General features: G+C 41.4%; 1 protein-coding gene and 1 long non-coding RNA gene across 3 annotated transcripts in view; one reads left to right on the top strand and one right to left on the bottom strand.

Moving 5' to 3' along the window:
- Nucleotides 1-1,002, bottom strand: part of GARRE1 (granule associated Rac and RHOG effector 1) — a 62,869-nt gene extending 61,867 nt beyond the window's left edge. The window contains exon 1 of one of the 2 annotated variants that reach the window (XM_052795691.1): nt 895-1,002. The gene's annotated coding sequence lies outside the window, so the exon portion shown is untranslated. The remainder of the gene's footprint in view (nt 1-894) is intronic. The other variant, XM_052795692.1, reaches the window with a different exon arrangement.
- On the top strand, nt 1,003-19,403 carry LOC128145504 (uncharacterized). Its single transcript, XR_008236496.1, has 3 exons — nt 1,003-1,056; nt 1,421-1,568; nt 17,640-19,403. It is a non-coding gene; the product is annotated as an uncharacterized LOC128145504 (long non-coding RNA).
- The last annotated feature ends 3,425 nt before the right edge of the window (nt 19,404-22,828 follow it).

Here is a 22,828-nt window from a genome sequence, read left to right as displayed (position 1 = left end):
AGACGGAGACACTCCTGCCCGCAGGCCTTCGGGCCGGGGGCGGGGGGGCGCGAAGAAAACCCACCGCGGGCAGCGCAACGAGCTCTGCTCTCGGGAGGCCGTCGTTACAACGCTCCCGAGGGGCAGGTCCCACCGGCACCGCCCGGGAGGCCCCCCACGGCCAGCGGGGCCGCCTCACCGCCGGGAGCCGGCGGCGCCGGGCCGGGCCGGGCCAGGGCAGCGCCGCGCCGCCCTGAGGCGAGGCCCCCGCGGCGGGGTCTCGCTGCCGGGCCGGGCAGGCTGGCGCCCCGGGCGGCCGCGGGTCACTATTTAGCAGGAAGGTGCGCAGGAATTCCCGCAGGCGCAGTCCCAGCCCCCGCCGCGCTCCCCGGGCTGCCCGCACACTGGTCACGGCGGCGGGAAGGGGGGTGGCAGCGGGTGGGGGGCAGGCGGCCGCAGCCTCGCCACCGCCCCGGGCTGCGCGCCCGCGCCGCGCCGAGGCTGCCCCCGCCGCCACACGGCCAGCCCGGCCCCGCCGCGGGAGCGCGGCGACAACCCCAGGGCCGCGCCCCGGGGCACCGCCGCCGCCCTCCCCCCGGCCGGGGCTCCTCCCCAGCCCCTGCCGGCGCCCCCCGCCGCGGCCCAGGGGGCTCCCCCGAGCGGCCGCAGGGCGCTGGCCGCCCTCCTCCGCGCCCCGTCCGTCGTCCCCCCCCCCCCCCCCTCCCCGGCGCCCGGGGAGGGAGGAGCGGCGGTAACGCCGTCCATGCCAGCCCGGTGCCTCGTACCGCCAGGGCCCCGCCGGGCGGGCTGCGTGGCTGGTGCCGGCCTCCCGCGGGCAGCGGCTGGGGACAGCCCTCGCCCGGGGAAAGGCCGGTCGGCGGGAGCCGGGGCTCGGCGGCGGCGGCGCTCACTCACCTGCCCGCAACAGCCCCCGCCGCACGGCCAGCCCCGCTCTGTGTACTCCGGAAACGGCGGCTCCTCCGCCGGGCGCCGGGGAGGGGCCGGGCGAGGGGGCGGGCGGAGCCGCGAGTGACAGCGGGAAGGGGAAGGCGGGAGAGGGCGGCCGCCGGCTGAGGGGTGAGGGAAGGGCAGGGGGCGGCGGGCGGGAGGCGATGGCGGGGAGGAGGAGGAGGAGGAGGAGGAGGAAGAAGGGGCGGGCAGTGGCGGCGGCACCGGGGGTTCCCTGGGGCGGAGGTGCCGGCGGGGAGCACGGGGGGGTGAGGTGAGATGAGGCGGGGAGGGGGGGGGGGGCGGCGGTGTTGTCCCGGTGAGGGGGTGACAGGGACCGCCCAGGACAGGGCCCGGCTGTGAGGCGTGCGGGAGAACGAGGGTGAGGGACGGCCAGGCAGAAGAAAAGGGGAGAAGGGGGGAAAAATAATCACTGAATATTTCATACGTGCTTAAAATAATGAGGTGTCCCGTTCTGTTGTTTTGTGGTCAGGTGCAGGGTCCTTCCTCAGTAGAGCAATTTGTGATAGAGATGGCCAGTGGCACCTGCAAAGTACTGTATTCCTCTTCTGTTCAAAGTCGCTGGCTGGAGAAACTGCAGAATTCAACACTGCTGTTAAATGGATTTATTTGGGAATTAGGTAAATTGCACAAAAATTATCTCGAATTGATCCCTTGGACATAAATGCCGTGGTGCTACCAGCTTTAGGAATTGTTCAGAAACAGGCCTGGTCTATGATGGCTTTGCTGTGTGAGTTTAAACTGGTTTGTTATTATTTCTCAGGCTTAATGCAGATTTTATACAGAAAGTTTGCTGCGCGGTACGATGCATTTTCAAATCCTATTTCCATAGAAATAGTCTTCTGTTAATCCTGTCTTTCTTAGTAGAAAGTGATTATTTTTTATTTCCAGGGCTTATTTAGAATCTTACATTTTAAATGGAACAAGCATTTAGTAACATACAGAAATGTCTGCTAGAAGGTAGAAAATAAGGTAATGTGTAATAGTAGGAGAGTAGTTAAAAATTGTTGGAATATATGTAAGCAAAAATTTTGTCTACAGGGCTAAGCATCCAATCATCTGGCTCTAATTCCCCCCCCCCCCCAAAAAACCAAACCCACACACTTGGATATGATACTAATAAAGTGAAAATAACAGTAATTTCCACCAGTTCCAGTGCTGCTAATCAGAAAACTCTGTGGGAAGAAGTGAAATTGTCAATTTATTGGACACCTTCTAGCCACAAGCTAGAAATAGTCCTCAAGTAGTGTCTGTGGGGAGCTGCCTAGGAGCAATCTGTGGCTTTGTTTCCTTCTCTGTAACAGATGGTTGCTGGCAGACTGGGCTTCTCATCAGTGCGTTCCCTCCGAACTTTTCTGATTCTTGCTTGTCTACTAAGCATGTCTCTTCCTAGTAGATTTAGTCCTCAAATTAAGAGATACCTGGGAAGTACTTGGAAAGCACACAAGGGAACAGAAGGCTGTCATATTGTTGGCTCCTTCAAGAGAGAGGGGTGTCGGAGTATTCTTTGTACTGGAAGAGTGCAATAAAGGGCTGGAGAAAGTACCTTTTTTCTTTTTCTTTTTTTTTTTTTTCACTTTTAACTAAATGATAGATGAAACATTTTAGAAAAGATAAAAAAGACTCTGATGAGGTTTCAACAAGTTTTTGGTTGGAAGGAAGCATAGGTATGAAGTAGAAAAACTGAGTGTAAAGGAAGTTCGAAGGAGCTGAAGAGGAAGGGAAAGAGAAAAGAAAATACTGGGATGGATTTTCCTTCCTCCCAGGCCAGATACTGAGGCTACACCTTAAAAGTAAACCAAAAAAGCCCACAAAATGCCTCCTTTTTTTTGTTTTTGTGTTGTTTAGGGGGTTTTTAAGGAATGAAGAGAGAGATTGATACACACAAACAGACATGTATTTTTAGGGATACTTATATTTCCTATCCTTGGGAAGCAGGGTGGCCAGTCTGGAGCTTTTTAGCTGCAAGCAGCTCTCCAGGAGCTCAAGTGTTGCTCTTGTGCTGAGGTTGTGTCACATAAGCAGCGCAGAGCAGTGCTGGGGACTGTTGTAGGAAGAAGCAAACCATCAGGAGTTACTAAGGCAAACATTACCACTCACACTTGAGTCTTGTGGCATGTCCTGTCCAGGCCTGTTGAAAAAGAAATCTAGAATCCCTGGTGAGCTATTGACATTTCCCACCTGCAAACTGTTCTCCTTTCCAGAAACCCTTCTGCTCTCCAAGCCACGTACCTTGCAGTTCTTGGGCATATGAATAGCATGATACAGTGCTTACAAGATCACAATAATCTCCTGCCCTGATGAATAGGTGGCAAATTATACTGCACTAGCTGATGGCCGTCCACCAGAACTTTTTCTAATAGTGCTATGTGTTTTACCAACATGCAGTCGTTCCAATAGATCCCAAAACTACATAAGCCATGCTGACTAAAGCATACTGTATTCACAGGCAGAAATTTGTTCTACAGACCTAGTCCTACAGTTCAATACAGTGCACGAACATGTTCTTTCACACTATCAGGAGGTGTCCAGATCTGCTCTGTATTTTCTTAGACTAGTGATTTAATTGCATTCAGTGGATCTGTGCAGAATTTGGTTCTGTCAACACTAACAGTGGAGTTACACACAATAACCTTATTTTTTATCTTGACTTGTTGGATTTATTTACATATTATTATAATTTTTTTACAGTGCTGTATAACAACTTTTAACACATAACTGTCTCTAAAGATCAGACATTTCATTTGAAATTTGTTACAGATGAAGTTTATAGATAAGAGCATAAAGGTACAGAAGACTGGTAAGAATCCTAGCCTTAAAGCTAATATGTCTTCACCAGATGGTAGGAATTTAAGACAGACTGAAAAATAAATAGGAAGTTCACACTTCTTAATATGAACAGAGTATGAAAACATTCGGTTCAGCAGAAGTGCATAATAAACAATGCAGAATAAAGAGGAAACTCTTAAGGACTAGAAAATATGTAGTGTAGATATCTGTTGTGACATTGTACATTAAAATTATTTTCCTGAATGCTTATAATGCTATATTTATACTGAATATTCTATTTTTTTATTTTATGAATTCTAAATATTTTGAAAGATGGTAGTATGGTTAACTATTTCATTAAGTCATATGTAAATCAGCATAGAATAGATGTATTCAGTTATATTTATGATTTTCCTATTGACGTTACATATATGTGAAAAGTGCTTTCCAAGACCCCCACTGATTAGGAAGGGAAGGAAATCAGTGCACTGTTTAAACAAAACAATGTAACAATGTTGTTTAGAGAGAGAGGAAACCAGCTTTGAAATGTATTGTGAGTGCAACTTGATGTCATGGGCTGTAGGAGGAAGAAGTCATTACCTTGGAAAAAAAGCAGCACTGGCACAATAGCCATGTGCACATGTTAATAAGGATATGCATATCAGCAAGGTGTGGGGTAAGATTAGGAGGATGAATGTTAGTAATAAAATCCCTCAAGAGTGTGTTGTCTTGTTAAAGGAAAAAGCTAATTTACAAGAGGTTGTTGTTTCTGTTAATCAGATAGAGATATGTTTAGGAAAAGAAAATGTGGGGAAAAACAGGGATATTTTGGAAAACAGACTTGATCACTAATGTCCTATTGTATCAGCAGTGATTTTCTCTTTGTGGTTACTAATTACTGTGAATGCTGTAGTGATAGTATGTTGAAGTACAGGAAGAACAGCAGTAGTGTTGCATTAATATTTGCACTGTATATTTCCAGTTGGAGGGTGAGAAGTAATGAAAATGCGAGTTTAGATCTAGATATATTTTACAGTTTTTACAGTATGTCACAGTCCTCGTGGCTTATAGCCTAACTCGCTCTTGCTGTCTGAATGTTTGACAATGCAGGCATACACGTAGGCAAATAAGACTTCTAAAAATACGTTTCACAAATCATCCATTCCAGCTGTCAGGGTGAGAACAGTCCTTTTGTCCTGCAGCCGTGGACAACTAAAATCCTATTTCAGACAAGTGAAATTTAGTTATTTGCTGCCTGACAGGAAAACTGCTGACCTATGCTTTATACCCCTCAGTACATTGACCGACCATTGTGTCCAACCTGAGGCTTAAAATGAGAATTGGCCTCTTGCCCAGCTTCTTTGTAAACACTACCAAATGGCAAAAGAAATGCGTGGCTAGAGCCCCCAGCCTGCTGTTTGGAAAAATTCTTGCCCGTTGCCTCCACAGGGCAAGTCCCACTTTGGAAAGAGTGAACATAACTGTCTATATATGGCCACCTAAAAATAAAAATAGGGACAATCACCTTTTCTTGTCAGACAAACCAAAGATTCAGGTCACCTTAAAAAATCCTAGGCTGCAAGCCAATGATACTGGCTATAGGTAAAATAAATATATATGTATATATAAATCTCTTAACCCTACGTGCATCAGTCCAGTTTTGGTTGAAGTGAATGGAGGCCATTGACTTCAATTGACGTTGGATGTGTCCCATGACCTTCTAGTTTATATATTTAGACTCCCCATACCAATCTTCTCTTCTACAGGTCTGATGTCATCACCATTATTATAAGCAGAACTTGTCACTTGATTGACAGCAAATAACCTTTCCAAAAAGTAGCCAACGAGTAAGAATGTTTTGTAAGAGTGACATATGATCATGACTGCCTGCAGTCCATTTTTGTTTACAGGCAGTGGAAGAATTTCAGATATTTCGAAGGTCAGTGTCCCTAGTCCAGAGATGAAGGAGAAGATGTGTTTGTTTTTAAATTGCTATTCTGCTTAAAAAACTGCCTTCCAGTTGTGCTGAAATGGAGGACTAGACTCTGAAATAAATTCTTTGCCTGTTGTAACCAGCTAGGTGGGCACAGGAGTGGAGTACTCCCAACTGCATGCACAAAATGGTCATTGGCTTGTCATATTTTTGCGTTAGGAAGTCAACTACTTAAACATATGTATAATTTTTTTTAACGTCTGGTGATTCAGATGTCTGGGATCTCATTTTGCTTGTTTTCTTGAAAACTTTCACAAAAAGGAATCAGCTTGCAAAACCACAAAAATGTACTTCTCAGCCAGCTGTGGTAAAATAGTTTGCATGGCCATCTAAATACTGGAGAAGTTTTTTATATTTAAAAATTTTATTCTGATGAGTAGCACATGATTATTAATTCATTATTAGTTAGCCATTAGCAGTTGGCTTAGAACTGTTCAAAGTATGCAGCAAATATGGAAGTGTTGAGAGAATATTTGTGAGACAGGAAGAACTGTTGTTGACCTTTTATAATACTAGATCTTAGAAGATCGTTAAAAAAGAGATACGCTGTAAATGTGTGAATGAGAACTAGACCGATTTTTTTAATTTTTTTTTTTACTTAGAAATGAATATGGCATTTAAGTATATTCCATTGTAAAGTTGTGACTAAGAGTAAAATGTAATTCTATGTAATTGACCCAACTTACTAATAGGGCATTTAGGGCTTCTAATATAATAGAGTCTACACACTATTTAAGAAGTGGTGAAACAAAATTTAGAATTAATTCTAGAAAATTTATAAACAGGTATAGAAAAATAGTATCCTTTCTACTAAATGTTTGAAATTAGAGGCTACCTGCCAAATTATGTTTTGTTACCTTGTACAACTGATTGCAATAAGGTGTTATGTATGTTTCAGATAACAGAATTTGACTTTTTTAGTAAGTGTCTTATATTGGACATATAATTCTTATTTTAATAGTCTATACTAAACATGCTACCATATGAATGGTGAATTTTAGATTATTTATTTTAACTTATGTTTATATAAATACACAAAAAATTATATATATGTTTATAAATATATATAAATATTTAAAGTGGTCTAGAAAGAAGCCTAAGTGGTAGTTTTAAAGAATTTCCATGTGGTAGTTCCTGCAACAGAGGATTGTTGCAGGTGGACTGTACAGGGGACCAAATGCTATTGCACTGCCTTAGTTTCTGTTAGGGCACTGTAACAAAGGCAATTTAATTTCAACTGCCTTAGTGGTACTGTTATTACCTTTTGCCTATACAGATTATTTTGTATTGTGGAAAACTGCCAAATAAGGAGTAATTTTGTAATTGAGAACATGGAATTATGAAAGTAGGTCAAACAGAAGGATAACAGAGAAACATGTAAGCCAATATCTCATGGTTGAAACTTTGCTAAATTACTTGATAACGTACAGAAAAGTATAGTAGGTAAAGCTGTGATCTGATGATGCAGGCATGACACGTGAATGAACTAGTCTTTTCTCTAGAATTTCTTCATTAATTACAGAAATACTCAAAGGCCCTGACTGGGATTGGGATTTAAGTAATCCACTTACAGGAAGGCATTTCTCAGGAACAACAAAATACGAGACTGACAAAGCTTCCTTCATCAATGACTCTTGCTAAACCCCTCAATACAGAGCCTCTTTGGGTGTCCTATCCAAACCAGTCCAGGTCCCCTGGTGACATCATGAAATGCGAGATGCCTATGAGCTAGTCTTTGGCCACGATAGAGCTTTGGTCACCTGTCTGTCCTATGCTTGAGAAGATATTCAGGATGTTGACAGAGAAGAGTGGGACTTATCTACTAAAACTTGGCAACCCAGTCTCATCTGTTTTCCAAGGGACCAGTGCAGCTAGCAATGCTTGATTGGCTGAGTACCATTTTCCTCTGGCTGTAACTTCGTAGCTTACCTCAGTGGCTGGTTTCAGGTTCTTGATTTGTTTAGTCAGCTTCTAGTGCTTTCATACTTTCTCTGTAACTGCTGTCAAGAGTGTATTGGGTTTGCCTGCATTGTAGTCCACTACCTGGGCCTTGTTCTCCTTGACAAATCTGACAGGTTTGAACAGGATGAGCTCACTCTCCTCATCGTTAAACTAAAGCTGATGATACGGTGCCCAGTGATTGTTTGTTTGCTTGCTTTTTAAACTTCCTCAGCCAAAATGGGACACAACTGGCTGTGTTATTAGATACGAATATCCTGCACTGCTGGATGCGTGCCAAGGATGCAGGAGCAGGTCTCACACCATTTATGGTTTAGTCTACTGTTGTCTTTTTCACAGCCCAGAAATTCCTCAGTTGGGTATTAATTTGCCTGAAGTTTAAGGGCTACCAGAAATTACTTCTCTGGCATCCCACAATAATTTTAGATCCTTCACCATCTTCCAAATGCACCAGGGCATCTAAGGCAGATAGATGCCCTTTATGTACGAGTGGGCTAGTTAAAGGTGCTCTTTGCATACCCTATCTCAATTGCTATGTCTGCCTTGTTTCAAGAGGCACAGGCAAACCTCTCTATTGTCATTTGGCTCCAAAGGTCCCGATTCATCTGTCATTAATCCAAGTTGTGTGTAGCTTTGTTGAAATGGATAGTTGTGGTTCCCAGCTCTTTTGCATAACATCTAATCAATGGCACTATTGTAAAAGGAGGTATAAAAGCTACCACGTCTGTATCAGACTATCAGATCACAGTTCTCGCTGGTGTGAGAGGCAGGAAACAAAACATCAGTCCCACAAGAACTGCACATATTCATTATGCAACTCTTGTGTGAGTTGTCATATCTGTCAGCATGAGGGACCATGAGACAACAGCCCTGTGGTAGCAACTGACAGCTGAGGTTTGAGGGGAAGAAAGATTTTCAGCTTTGTGTGTGCACTGCTAAATAATTCAAAAAAGCAGATAAACAGTACCTACAAGTGCATTTTTTTAATTTCACACTGATGAATCAAGATACTGTAACCCAAATATACATACTTCAGATCCTTTTAGGCACAATATCAAGCCAACAGTTACTAAAAGATAAGGGACTAGTAAAGCAATCTGTAGGCCATACAAATTCTATACATCAGTTGTTTTCTGTTGTTGGATTTTGCATATGTTACTTTTCTTTTGGAATTCCAAGAGTTAGAGTGAGGAAATGATATGATATAGATCTTTCAAAGATAAGCTTTGACAGTGGTATTGAGTGTCAACACACTGTGTATACATCTCAAGGATCTTTGTAATTCCAAGAGTTGGAAGATGAGAAGGCAATAAATAATAAGATATAGAGTATACTCTTTTTCCTTTTTAATGGGAGAATATTTCAGACATGGTGATGTAGTTGACAGATGTTCAATTTAGCATAAAAGAAAAAGGAGAAGAAAAGAGATTGAAATGCATAGTCGTATAGGAAATAAAAAACCTAATTAGTAAGGGAACTAATTAGTAAGGGACCCTATTGTGAATTTATCACAATAAAGTAGCTTATGCTTAGCTTCCTCTAAGCAAGCTAAATACATGCTGCCTCAATATGAAATAAAGGTAATACAGATTTATAAGCCCATCATTTTTCATATTTCACTAATGCTAGCTGTAATCACTTTCTATCCAGCTCAAAGACAACCTTAAAACATGCCAAGAAACACATACGTACATGCACAGGTACACACATGTATTTGTCTTACCTTTAATTGTTACCACAGATATTGTGAGAAATAAATGAATTGCCTATTTTTACAAAGATTGAGATAATAAAAATACACAGAGTTGTTTTGCCATATTTATCTTTGTTTTTTACCATACCAAAGGCTACAAATAGAAGATGGTAAATAAACTGCAGTAGCATCAGGCCTTATAAATAGCATTCTGAGTTGGGGACACAATGCAGATCTAAATACTTTCTCTTCTGTACAAATTTGAAGACAATTCTGTCCTGTCATAGAGACTGTATCAGATAATAATCATAAAACTAGTGAAAAAACTTCTATTACTGTGCTCTTAAGTTAAACTGTACAACATGCACATCTATCCCCCAATCTACTCAATATTGTTTCTAGAGAACAAATAATCTGTAAAGTTGTTGAGATAGCATGATTTGCTATTTCCTGAAACAACTGCCCACAAACATGCGCGTTTGACCCCTATGCCAACTAACAAACTCTTGACTATGTACACAGGGTGATCCCAATGGTGGTTTCAGAAAAGTGGGATTTGGGGATTAGGCACATTTTTCCCTGATAGGAGTTGTGTTTTTCTCCTCATGGATTAAGTAACATACTGACAGTCTTCAGAGTTGCTAATTTTGGCCTTCTGATTGCAAGTTCCATGCAACTTCATGTTTTGCTCCATCTCATAATTCTAGGAATGGTGGTTTCCTGAGAAAATCAAGCTCATAATACTTTGGGGGACTCTCTCTCGTGGTTTTTGCGCATGTAGAATTGGCAAACCAGCACAGTACATAATAAGAATGAAGTTAAATCTGTAGTGGTTTTATACCCTATGTTTTTAAGAGTGTGTAATCATTTTTCTGAAAATATATAAGCAGAAATCTTTGTAAAGCTCATTTCTCCAGCTGTACAATGGTATACATGTAATTTGGGGATTTTGAGCTATAACTATAGTAGCAGTAACAAAAGATATTTAAAGCCTGTTAGCTTCGGTCCTGTTTTTACTTAATGATTTTAAAAATCATGGGGCTGATCTTGCAGTGAGATCCATTTACATGTAGATCTCATTGAAGGCCCAAGACCTGCAGTTAATATGATTCCATTCTGTGTCTAATTGCACTCCCATTTTACATAAAATAAATGTGGGCATTTGTTTCAAGGTCAGCAATTTATGAATTAAGAATAACATTTGTAAATATCCTCAAAATCCAATTCAACAGGAATTTGAAAACCTCAAAAATGCAAAGATCTGGAGAGTTTTCCCCCTGCAAATTGTATGGTAGCATGAAGGATGAGGTACAAAGTTGTATCTGTAATTTAAGAGCCTGCAATTATTTGCATTGTAGTCATTTGTGCTCTCTGTATGACCATATACGCTTTTAAATTCAAGGAGTCTGAAAATAGACACAAGCAAAAAAATACAGGCAGGTATTTCAAACAGAATCTGTAGAAAGAACAACATAAACGTGGATCTTTTTTTAAAGATTCAGTCTACAGAACTGGGATTTTAAAGAGATACTGGCAAAAGAATTGGGCTCATCTAATATGCACAGGAAAAAATGTCAACCTGAAGGGTAGACATTTTCTAAAACAAAATCTACATTACCAGAGAACTTCCTTGAACTGAAACAAGCTGCAAGATGGGCTGATTTCTTAAAATATTAATAGTAAATTTTGATGAGACATTCTCATTATGCTTTCACTGATGCAAATTCATTAAATTGCAATGATAATAAATCTTGAGAGATTAAGTTTCTAAATGAATATCAAAGGATTGTTTCTGGGTTTTTTTAGGATCCCAAGATTTGTTTGGCATGTAGCTGAACAATCATTTATCTTTGCTGACAGCCTGGTTTACGTTACTAGACTATGTGCTGCTGTACACCAAATGGCATTGTCCAATTGGGTTTTATTTTTAGGCTGGTTTGTAGCAGATGCAGACTGGCACATCACTGCTTACTCCACTGATGTGTGTTACATTCCCAGCAGGAGCCCCACTGAGAGGGGAGGAAGGAAACTAGTTGCAGAAATGATAGCAGTGCAAAGCACGAGTCTCAAAACTCTACTTTAGTGGGTCAGCTGCCAAGAATTACATGTGAATGGTACTTCAAAGCTGTCTTTGCTTCCCATTAGGGACTTGACTTACAATCGAAAAATCATACATAGGGAATTTGCTAGAACTTTGAATTAATATGCACATGACCAAAACAGTTAAGGTCACCTCCTGTTTGATGCTGCAAATACCTATCCTCAGACATGTACGCTGTTCACTGAAGCAATAATGAACATTTAAAGAAGTAAGCATATTTTAAAGAATATATTCCAAGAGCTTGGTTCAACTGCTTTTAAGATGAGCGGCAATCTTTGTGTTAAACTTAACAGGAGTAGATCAGACCCTATGACTGCAAAAACTGTATTTTTCTAGAAACCAAAGTAACTTAAATGTCTGTATTAAACCATTTCCATTGTGAAAAGTACTTTCCATCTGGAAATACGTAGCATTTTCTCTAAATAGTATGTTTTAAGACCTTTCCTCTCTATTGTATAGTATACGTGCAAAATAAGTACAATGTGTAATATTTATATAATTATAATTACATATAATTATAATAATTAATATTTAATGCTAATATAATGTATAATGAATATAACAATTACCTGAAAAAGTAATAGTTATGGGAACTGACATAATTCCACTAACATCAAAATGAATTTCCCATTGTTTTCAGTGGAACCATATTTTACCTAACTGATTGGCTTACCTTACAAAAACAAGAGACAATGATGGCTCGATCACAGACCTGTAAACCAGGCTTGTGCAATGATTTCCTCTGTGAACTTGGCAAGTGCTTTTACTGTGAATATAAAGTAAAGTCAGAAAGTACACATAATTTAACAACTTCGCTATCCTTCTACATGAAAAAAAATCTGCTTGCTTTCTTTTTTAGATAATTATTTTTCCTGCCCATTTGTCTTATTAGTGTGACACCACTAAAGTAGTTATGAAAGAGTAAGCTTCTTGGCCATTGCATCATTAGCAGAGTTATTAATTGTGCTTCCTGAATCTCTAGTCATTTTCATATTGAAGTCAGCAATAGTAACTTTTAATATTAAATGGGCTGAGGTGAAAACTAGTAAATAGATCTTTATTGAAATTGTAAACTGAATGTAAGATAAAAATCAGAGGAGGCACCATTGCTGTTCTTCCAGTCACTTTTCAGAGTAAAAATCTTATTTCAGCTTCTCTGCTTGTAAAGGGCAAGAAACACTGAATTTCAAGAGACTGGGTGAAGTTTATATGTAATGTCTAAAAATACTTCAGAAGAAATCTACCTGTCAGTATTGATTACACAAAAAAAGCAGATTTTTCTGCATACAGTTGGCTTCCCAGAATACATGAAAAGAATACATGTGCTCAGAGCTGCTTTTGTGTAGCCACTGGAACCTGGACGATTGCAGGCCATCATCATGCAGTCTTTCTGATCGAGCAGAAATCTCGGCTGCTTTTGAAAGGGGCAATCCCACCATGCCCTCAGCCTCAGAGTTCGCTGCTGCTTGCGCTGTACATGCAGTAATGTTCTTGATGCTATGTGCTAAGCCAGATGATGATGCTTGAATAACAGTCTTCTGCTGTGTAATATCTTTTTAGCCAGAGGTCTTTTGCAAGAGAGAAAGATTTTTGCATGGACACCAAACTGGAGTCCAAGTAAGCAGTCTGCTGCTCCATAGTGTCACCTGCAGCTTGAAAACAACTATTGCACGGGGCCTGTCACTGTGGACAACATTTTCAGTTGTGTCCCTATATTAATGTTTATGGCACAATTGCCAATTGACCACATGTGGTGGGTGGACCCTAGCTGGACGCCAGGTGCCCACCAAAGCCGTTCTATCACTCCCTCTCTTCAGCTGGACAGGGGAGAGAAAAAATATAACAAAGGGCTTGTAGGTCGAGATAAGGATAGGAGAGATCACTCACCAATTACCGTCACGGGCAAAACAGACTCAGCTTGGGAAAAATTAGCTCAATTTATTACCAATCAACCAGAGTAGGGTAATGAGAAATAAACCCAAATCTCAGAACACCTTCCCTCCACCCCTTCCTTCTTCCCGGGCACAGCTTCACTCCCGGATTCACTACCTACCCCCCCCCCCCCCCCCCCCCGCGGCACAGCGGGACGGGGAATGGGGTTTATGGTCAGTTCATCACACGTTATTTCTGCCGCTTCATCCTCCTCAGGGGCAGGACTCATCACACTCTTCCCCTGCTCCAGCGTGGGGTCCCTCCCACAGGAGACAGTCCTCCACGAACTTCTTCACGAACTGCTCCAGCATGGGTCCCCTCCGCGGCATGCAGTCCTTCAAGAGCACACTGCTCCAGCATGGGTCCCCCACGGGGTCACAAGTCCTGCCAGAAAACCTGCTCCAGCGTGGGCTCCTCTCTCCATGGGTCCGCAGGTCCTGCCAGGAGCCTGCTCCAGCACGGGGTTCCCACAGGGACACAGCCTCTTTCGGGCACCTACCTGCTCCGGCGTGGGGTCCTCCACGGGCTGCAGGTGGAGATCTGCTCCACCATGGACCTCCATGGGCTGCAGGGGGACAGCCTGCCTCACCATGGTCTTCCCCATGGGCTGCAGGGGAATCTCTGCTCCGGCGCCTAGAGCACCTCCTCCCCCTCCTTCTTCACTGACCTTGGTGTCTGCACGGTTGTTTCTCTTACATGTTCTCACTCCTCTCTCCAGCTGCCGTTTCTGTCCCAGCAACTTTTTTTCCTTCTTAAAAATGTTATCACAGAGGCGTCACCACTATCGCTGATTGGCTTGGCCTTGGCCGGCAGTGGGTCCATCTTAGAGCCGGCTGGTATTGGCTCTGTCGGGCACAGGGGAGCCTTCCAGCAGCTTCTTACAGAAGCCATCCCTGTAACCCCCCCATACCAAAACGTTGCCACACAAAGCCAATACACCATGAAATTTTACACTCAAGTCACATATATATCTGAAGTGATTTTGTACCACTCAAGTACGTGTTCTTGACCACTATTAAAAGCTCTGATTTCTGTAGCAGTGGACATTACTGAAAATTCATAGTTCTTTGCTCATTATTCAAAAGAATACCCTTGCTTTCTGTAGTATTTGATATAACATAATGGTAAATTATAAATGAATTTCCTGCCTTGTTAAAATCCATTGCATATAGAGGAATTGCACCCAAGATGAATGTATTCCTATGCTACCAAAACAGATTTAAATCTGGTAGCCAGTAATTGTTTCATATAACCAAAAATAGCAGTCTTTGTTAGAACCAAGACATTTTAGAGACACTGTGACTTGGTAGCTTTAGCAAAACAATAGTTAACTGAAGAGGAGATTTTTTCTGTGCTAATAGAAGTGATACAGTGTCACAATTTATAAATTCAGGAAAACGTATCGTCTAAAAATAACTCTTAAAACAACTATACACCTCTCTCAAGTGTAGGATTCTACTGTTGGGTTTGGCTTCCACAATCGTATAAACAGTAGTACCTGTGCTCCTCTCCAAAGAAATACATAGTTTAACTACACGTGCATCTTAGCGGAGACAAGAGACCCAAATGTGACAAAAAGGAAATTGCTCTCATCTTACAGAGTTGATTAAAGCTTTAGGCATAGAGCTTTTTAAATGACAAATGCTCAATGAAATAATATTATGTCTTTATACTCCAGAGCACTATTAATCTGAGGTTTCAGGACTTTAAGAAATGTTAATTAACTAGTTACCATTCATGTAAAGTGTTAGCATTGCAGTCATTCTGTGGGCTGAGAAGTGCAGCATGGAAATACTAGGTTCTTCAGAAAGGATGAGATTGGGGTTCTCTTCCATGTATATTCCCTATCAGGTATTTACAGAGATGTTAACTGCTTATGCAGTAGTGATCTCCATGGATCTTCCATCAAGTTAGCCTGAAAGGAGCAGGAACAATTTTGGGAGAGACTGAACAACTTCAGTTGTACCCAAAGCAGGATGTTAATGCAGCCTGAAGCTTTGTGTTGGACACTTGGGAGCCCAAATATGATAGCTAAGAAGCCAAGCAGTGTTCTTAAGGATTTGAAGCAGATGCATATTCAAGGAAAGAACAGAGACACTGTTGGCTGTTCTGCAGGAAGGTAAAGGTTTGCATCACTGATTTTTTTTTTTTTTCCCCCCAGAAAGTTGCCTGCTATAACTAGGGTAATGTGCAAATTAGGAAGCCGCTGTTAAGTCTATTGAAATGCATCTCTGCACAGGGTTGCTGAAATCTATTTGTCATTTCAGTATAATTAAAGAATACGATCACTGCAGAATACGACTCACAATAGAAATTTTGTGCAGTGTGGGTATAGGAATTGTTCAGCTAATATACATTTAGCCTAATGTCTTGTTTCCAACAGAAGCTGTCAACAGATGATTTGGAGGAAGGTGTAGAAGACACATAGGTAGTGAATAATCTGCTGTACATATTAGATATCAACTTAATCTTAAATCTGTTTTGAATGTTAAAAAACCTGAAGCATGGAATTTTCATATACTTCCCACAATTTTTTACTCAAAGAAATCACTACTTTCACGTATTACTGGTAATAATCTAACCATTGAATCTCTTTTTGAATCTTATGAAATTGTTGGTCTCAGTGATTTCCCTGAACAATAAATTTTGTAATATAAATACATGCTTATTTTATTATTGTTATTTTTGCATTTCACAACAAATTTCCTCTTGTTTTCCTGTTACAGGATGGCAAAAACTGAAGTTCAATATCTAGCTTTTCTGTAATAGTCTGTAATTTTTGTGGTTGTTTTTTTTTTTATCACAGCCCTTTCAGGCCTGATTCATTTTAAGGGTAAAAACCAAACATCTTTCAGTTTGCCTTTTCCCTGGCCCAGGTCATTCTTCTCATCCTTCTTTTAATTTCATCTAGTTCTGCAGTATCCTTCATTGAGATCTTTGCAGCCCGTATCATTACACTTTCTTACAGCTGAAGATATCAATAGTGATTCCTCTAACATTCTTCAACTTATTATCACTTTTCTTATGCATCCCAACATTTTGTTTACTTGTTTTGACCACAGCTAAACATGGCCTCAGTCTGTTTTCTAAGCTGATACACTTTTTTAGAATGCTGTGAATCATATAAATAACTCCTCTTCTTCCCTTCCATAGCACAATACTTTGTAGTTATCAAATTTGAGTTCTGCTTGCCATCAGTCTGCCCATGTGATGTTGTCTAATTGGGTCTTTTGAAGTTCTTTCTAGTCCTCTCTAACCTTAATATAAATAATCTGTCATCTACAGATTTCACTGCTCCCTTTTCAGATCTTTGCTTTCTTTCCAGATCAGTAATAAATATATTAAATCACAGAGAACTATTATTTTACTTAGTAAAATTGCTAATATAATTTTAATATAAAAAAGCTGTAGTTTGACAATTTTTGTGTCTCTGAGAAAGTTAGCCCATTTCCTACCCATGTTTTAAACTCTTATTGCCATTACCCATTTTAGAATGCCGAGTAATTAAAATACAGTGGCTTAATGCTCATTTATACTCTGGCTCCCTTTTTCATAGATGAAAAGCTATCTGTAATAATAAGAAACTTATAGAAAATATCTCCATTATGCACCATAGAAATTTTTATCCCACCATAGTACAATTTATGTTCTTAGGATGCCCGTGTTACAGCGGTTTTGGCCCACTTAATTACTTCTTAAAAGAAGAAAGATGCCTTATTAAAAAAAATGTGATTTCAAACTTTTGAAACTTGAGTTTTAAATGTATATAAAAAAAAAAGAATTTGGTGCTTTGGACAAACCTCTAGTATTTTAAGGGTGACATCTTTCAAAAATGTTGATTATTAACAGAATCCCCAGTGAAACTACTGAATTTCCGATTACCTTCAATGGGTAAAGAGATGGGCCAGCACTGATGGCATTCAAAAGCACTGCCCCTGTATATAATCATCAAAACAAGTGATGTTCATAGTTTTTTTTCAGAACGGTTATGTTTGTGTGACATCATTGTGAGAGGATCTTAAAACAAGGTAGTAACCATTTTGCAATTCCCTGGTAAGAACAGGGGGAAGTCCATAAGACCACATGCAGACACTGAATACTCAGTGCAGTATTGCCATCTGTTGGTAATTGCTTAGCAAAACTGCAGAAGAACTGCTACAAAGCCTTGGACGATGAGCTGCCACACTGACTTGCTGTAGATTATTACTATTTTCTGCTTCCGAGAGGCTGTGTTTCCTTGGCAGGGCATTTGCCGTGTACTGCTGCATTGCTGAGGAACTGGCTGGACCGGACAGGGGGCCTCTGGCTCCCAGCTCTGGCCCAGATTGTTCAGACCCTCTTCCGCATCTGAAGGTACTACTTGGGGCAAAGTCTGTGAAGACCAGGCAGGTCTGCAGCAGGAATATTTAAGAATCCCCCCAGCCCTCTGAGGGGGAAAGAGAAGGGAGTGGAATCTGCAAAATTTCTCTGCATGAGTTTTAAAACCTATAAAACCTGCAACAGATAAAAAGCATATTAAAAACACAGTTCTACTTTCTAGCCAAGAAGTGTTTGCATATCATGAATCTAATCAACGGTAATACTTTTTAGTACAAAAGATACGGCACAAGACCTGGAATCAGGAGTGTGAAGTTCCAGTTCCAGCAACTCATTAGGAAACCCTCAAGAGAACCACGTAGAGGTTCACTTTTCCAGCACTGCCAAGCTGAGATGCTTTGCAACGAGTTTCAGGAGTGCCAAGCATCTGTACAGTGGATTCAAGATCTGATACCTCTGCACAAGATCCATCAATATCCATGTTTCCTAAACATTCACGTTCCAAAACTTTGTTTTAGCTAATGAACCAAAAGTCCTTATGAGGACTATATGAACCATACAATTACTACAACCAAACAATTACTACATACAGAAATTAATTCCAATAGACAAGCAATGAAACATAGAAAGAATTAGCAGTGGGAGCCTTAAACAAAGTAATCACCACCCGTGATTGCTGTCCTGACCATCAAGACTTAAAAAGTATTCTGAAAAGACAAGCCCAGGAACAAAAATGACGGGGCAGAAAAAACATGGATATAATGGAGACATTGATTTTACAATACATTGACATTTTCCACACACATACTACCTCATGGCCAAAGGAAATGGGTAACTGCTGTACTCTGTTCTGTATAAGACTAGTATTACTTCTTTCCTTGCAAGTTTCCTCCACTGTTGCAGATGCCAGGTACCCTTTTTTTCCTTCAAATTGTTTAACTGATTTATGTAGCAAAGTTAAATTCAGAGCAATTTCTTCCTGTCTACCCTTAGCATGAAGTTTGCTCTCTCTGTGCCAGATCTGAAGAAGAGTTTGTATCTATCACAGTCTGAGTAAAAAGATTACCTCTCCTTGCAAGCCATCCCTTTCTTAAAAATTTAGGGCACTTAAATTTATTAGAAATACCTAAAAATGTAGGTATAGACAATCAGCTCAAATATTTCACAATTAGTAAGTACATTGATGCAGTCAGTCCTGACTTCAGATTGCTATGTGCTTTTTTCCTGAAGCCTGCTCCAATCCCATAAAAAATACGTTTCTTTGCAGATCTGAGTGAGCCCTATTCCACCCAATTCACTGTAGTGCATGGGCATTTGTGTTTCTCCCACTGCTAAAACCAAAAGCTGATGGCTGTGAAGCACTCTGCAAATCTGGCTCCTTTTTGTGTATTTGAAACCTGGGACTGGATTTGAAAGTCTGGTCCCATTTCTTATTATCAGTCCTCAGAAGAATCCATTCTACTACTTTCTCTGCGGCAGCTCAAGTATTTTGTTTCATTAGTGGAAAACAAAAGCAGGATTCAAGACTGTAGTTTTGATTGCTTTCATATAATAAAATAAGTTAGTACAATGGATTTAAATGGAAGTAGAATTATATATGAAAATTTTTTATTATGCCAGAAAATTTCAATTAGGGGAAATTAGCCACTTGGTTCTTTCTGATAAATTAATCATAGAGATTATCTATTAAACGTGCCACTTAACCTTTCTGGCATAAGTGCCTGAGGCAGTAGTATTTAGGCTCTCCACATTCATTTAGAAATATTAATTTCTATGCAGCTGTCTTCCAAAATGGAATTTTCACTTGTCTGTTTTATAAGTAGGTCATTGTGCAGCTGTTGTTAATAGAGGCTGGCATTTGTAAAATGGTAAATCAACCATTGTACCCTGTCGGTCACAAAATTGATCTCCATCAATTACAGAATATCTTTTACTAAAATGCCCTTTCTCAGACCCAAAGGGTGTCATCCCTCGCTATGATAGCCTTTGGCCTTTTTGGAATGGGAATGTGTTTCAGCTGGTTATTTTGCAAGAGCTGAAGCACCACTATGTTCACACTATCTGTCTTCCAGTAGTTTAAGGTTCTGCCTTGACTCTACATTATCACTTCCATCTACATTAGAGCTGCCTTAAAATTAATCTTGATGGAAATTGGTATGACAGCTATCAGCTGTCAAAGAAACAGCTGTTTCAACTGCTGAACCTCCCAGGTCCAAATCCTCCTTCTGCCCTCTACAATGAAATCAATTGGTCTTTTCAATGTAGGCAAGGCGTTACTGTCCCTGTTAGTGGTCAGCTTATGGAGACACAAGCAACTCCTGGAACAGCTACAAACCTTATCCTGTGGTCTTTAAAGACTAGAATTAGGACCTTGGCCTGGATATCTTTCTCATATGTCACAAAATTTGCATAGTCTGCTGCAGGAATAGTTTGAACTCTGGAACTCTCTGAGGTGTGTATACCCTGTATCCTAGGGAAAGAAGAGAGGAAGTAACAAAGTGCTGGCACCAAAGGAGGAGGTCTAAGAAAAGAAAATACACATGCCAGATAATTTATAAACTTTAAGGTTAATGAAATGAGAGAGGACATCTCAAAATCCTAGAATAAAGTGTTACAAAAGCAAGTAAATTAGATTTACATTATGTGAGCAGCAAGCACCTTAGTTATGGGTAACAAAATCCACGTTTTAGAAAGTGGAATTGGTAGCAAGGCAGTGATGTTACAGTCACAGTTTGTCTGTACTGTGAACTAGAATTAATACATTATTGATTACCTTATTGATTACCTGAGCCTATACATTCTTGCACAGATACAATTAAGTATGAGAAGAATGCTTGTAGATTTGGGATGTGAAGCCAACAAAATCCTGCTGACTTTGGGTTTGGGTTGGATAAACTTGAAGATCTTCAAGGTTTAAGATCTGGAGGATTTGGAGACAATTCAAATAGCGCGAGGACTATGATAAAAAAAGACAGGGAAGGGGAAACAAAATTGAAGAGAGCTGTGTTGAAACTTGGACTGAGGTACAGTTGGGCTTTTGTGCTGTGTAAGGCCAGGGTATTCAAATGTTGTATGAAAAGGGAAAGAACCATTGCAAGATTCACGACTGCTACATGATCAGAGCAGTAAGAAGCTACAGAGCTATACCGTGGTTTGGCAGTTTGGAAAGGAAGTGCAAAAGTGAGGTGGCCAGAAAACAACTATGGTAATGAATGAGGATTTAAGAAAGGAGTCATCAAAAGACATTTTAGCAGGTTGTGTCACAAGAGGCAGTGAAATCCTGAACGTGAAGAGAGTAAAACCTCAGATATCGCCCAAGTTTTACAGTGAAAAGCAGCATAGGGGAATTGCCAATTTTGAAATAATAAAAGCAGAAAAGTAGAAGCAAAATTGAGACATTATCACCATTTATGAAAACAACAGGATAGCTGGGAGGACCTGCAAGAGAAGTGAATGTAAATTTGTATACATGGCAGACTTTTGGTTTGAAACTAATTAGTAGAAAGAGGTGAAGGTGCTCTGAGAACAATGACTACTGCTCATAGAAGGAAAGAAACTCAGGAAAAACGTATGCAGGGGATCCCTGGATTTGGTAGGGATGTGGTAAGACCACTTTAATGAAATCCCATTTGCCCTGATTTGAGAAAAATCAGACAGGTGACTGAGGAGCACTTCATGGCTACCAAATGCTATCAGTAAGGTTAACATTTTTGAAAGGGTATTTGTTCTCTTGCTATGACTAATAGCAGGTATTAAGCCAAAGAACTTTACATCCTGGGTTATAGCGTGACTATGAACAGGAGTCTAGGACTACTGAGGGTTTTATCCTAAAGGCCTTGAAAAGGAAGGAAAACGTGTAAAGTTTACATGGCAGCACGCACGATGACCTAAGTGGCTTCTTAAAAGACTTACTGGGCACTTGTGTGCTTCTTTGTGGAATCAACTCCATAGTCAAATAGTTACATGTCATTTCATTTTCCGTCCTTACATGAAGGTATGCAGGGAACGACATGCACTGATGGATGGTCAGGTAGATTCAGGCAGCACGAGAGAAGCAGCTTTGCCTTGGAGAAATTGCCCAAACCTATGACTGGCAGGGATGAGAGTGGCCTCAAAAAATGTAAAAAAAAAAAACCATTATCAAGTGATTAAGATTTATTTTGCTGAAGAAAAAGGCTTTGGCCTATTAAACTGTTAAGTCTGAAAAAGCAAACCTTAGAAACAAGCAAGCGTGAGGTAAGGAAAGCCCTTTTTTAGACAGTCTGTTATCACTACACTAGAGGTACACATTTGCTAATGTAATTAAGGATCAATTAAGAAAGTATTTTTGTTTTGCAGCAAGAAGATGCTGATTCTGCTGCTTAAGACTCGGGCTGTGATTTTAGTGATCCGAGTGAAGTTCATGCTCTGTGACTCTGACTTTATGGCCCAGACCCATAAAGGGGCTTAGGTGCTTAAAATCTGACTTCACAGGGATTTATTCACCTAAGCCATGGAGTGCAGCCTCTGGAACTTGACATACTCCTTTACGTGCCCGTGTTTAAACAACATGCTGCTTTATGCCCAGAACAGCCTTTTTTTTGTTTTTTTGCCCTGAAGAATGGTGCAGCTGCTCACCTGCCTGCCGCGGCCTGCCTTCGGAGCGATCGTGCCGCTGCCCGGGAGCGGGCCCGGCGGGCAGCGCAGGCCTCCAGCCCCACCACTGCAGCTCAGCCGTGTAAGCTCCTTACGTAATGGCCGGGGGGGACGCCAAGGTTCTGAGCGCGCAAACCAGAGCAGCTGACGTGTCCTGCGGGGGCCGTCTGAAGTAGCGGGTAGATGATGGTGGCAAAAAGGCTGGGCACCCCTTTGGGGGGATTTAGAGGTCTAGCGCAGGTTTCGGGGTGGCCCTGATGCCAGGCTGGGGGTCGGAGCCGCACCCCTACCCTGAGGCCTCCCGCCGGCACCAGAGCCAGCCGTGCTTCCCTCACCGTGCTCCCCCCGCCCTTCGCACCCCTCAGCTGGGCTGCGCCACGCAGGACCAAGGCCTTGGGGCCGACCCAGCATAAAAATAACCCCGAGAAGAGACATTATTTTTAACCTGGTCAGCTCCCTATGCACCTACACGAGCAGCGGC

Source organism: Harpia harpyja, chromosome 9 (assembly GCF_026419915.1).
Source record: "Harpia harpyja isolate bHarHar1 chromosome 9, bHarHar1 primary haplotype, whole genome shotgun sequence".
Lineage (NCBI taxonomy): Eukaryota > Metazoa > Chordata > Aves > Accipitriformes > Accipitridae > Harpia > Harpia harpyja.
Note: the sequence above shows the minus strand (reverse complement) of the source record. Positions and strands in the feature narration are given on the sequence as shown.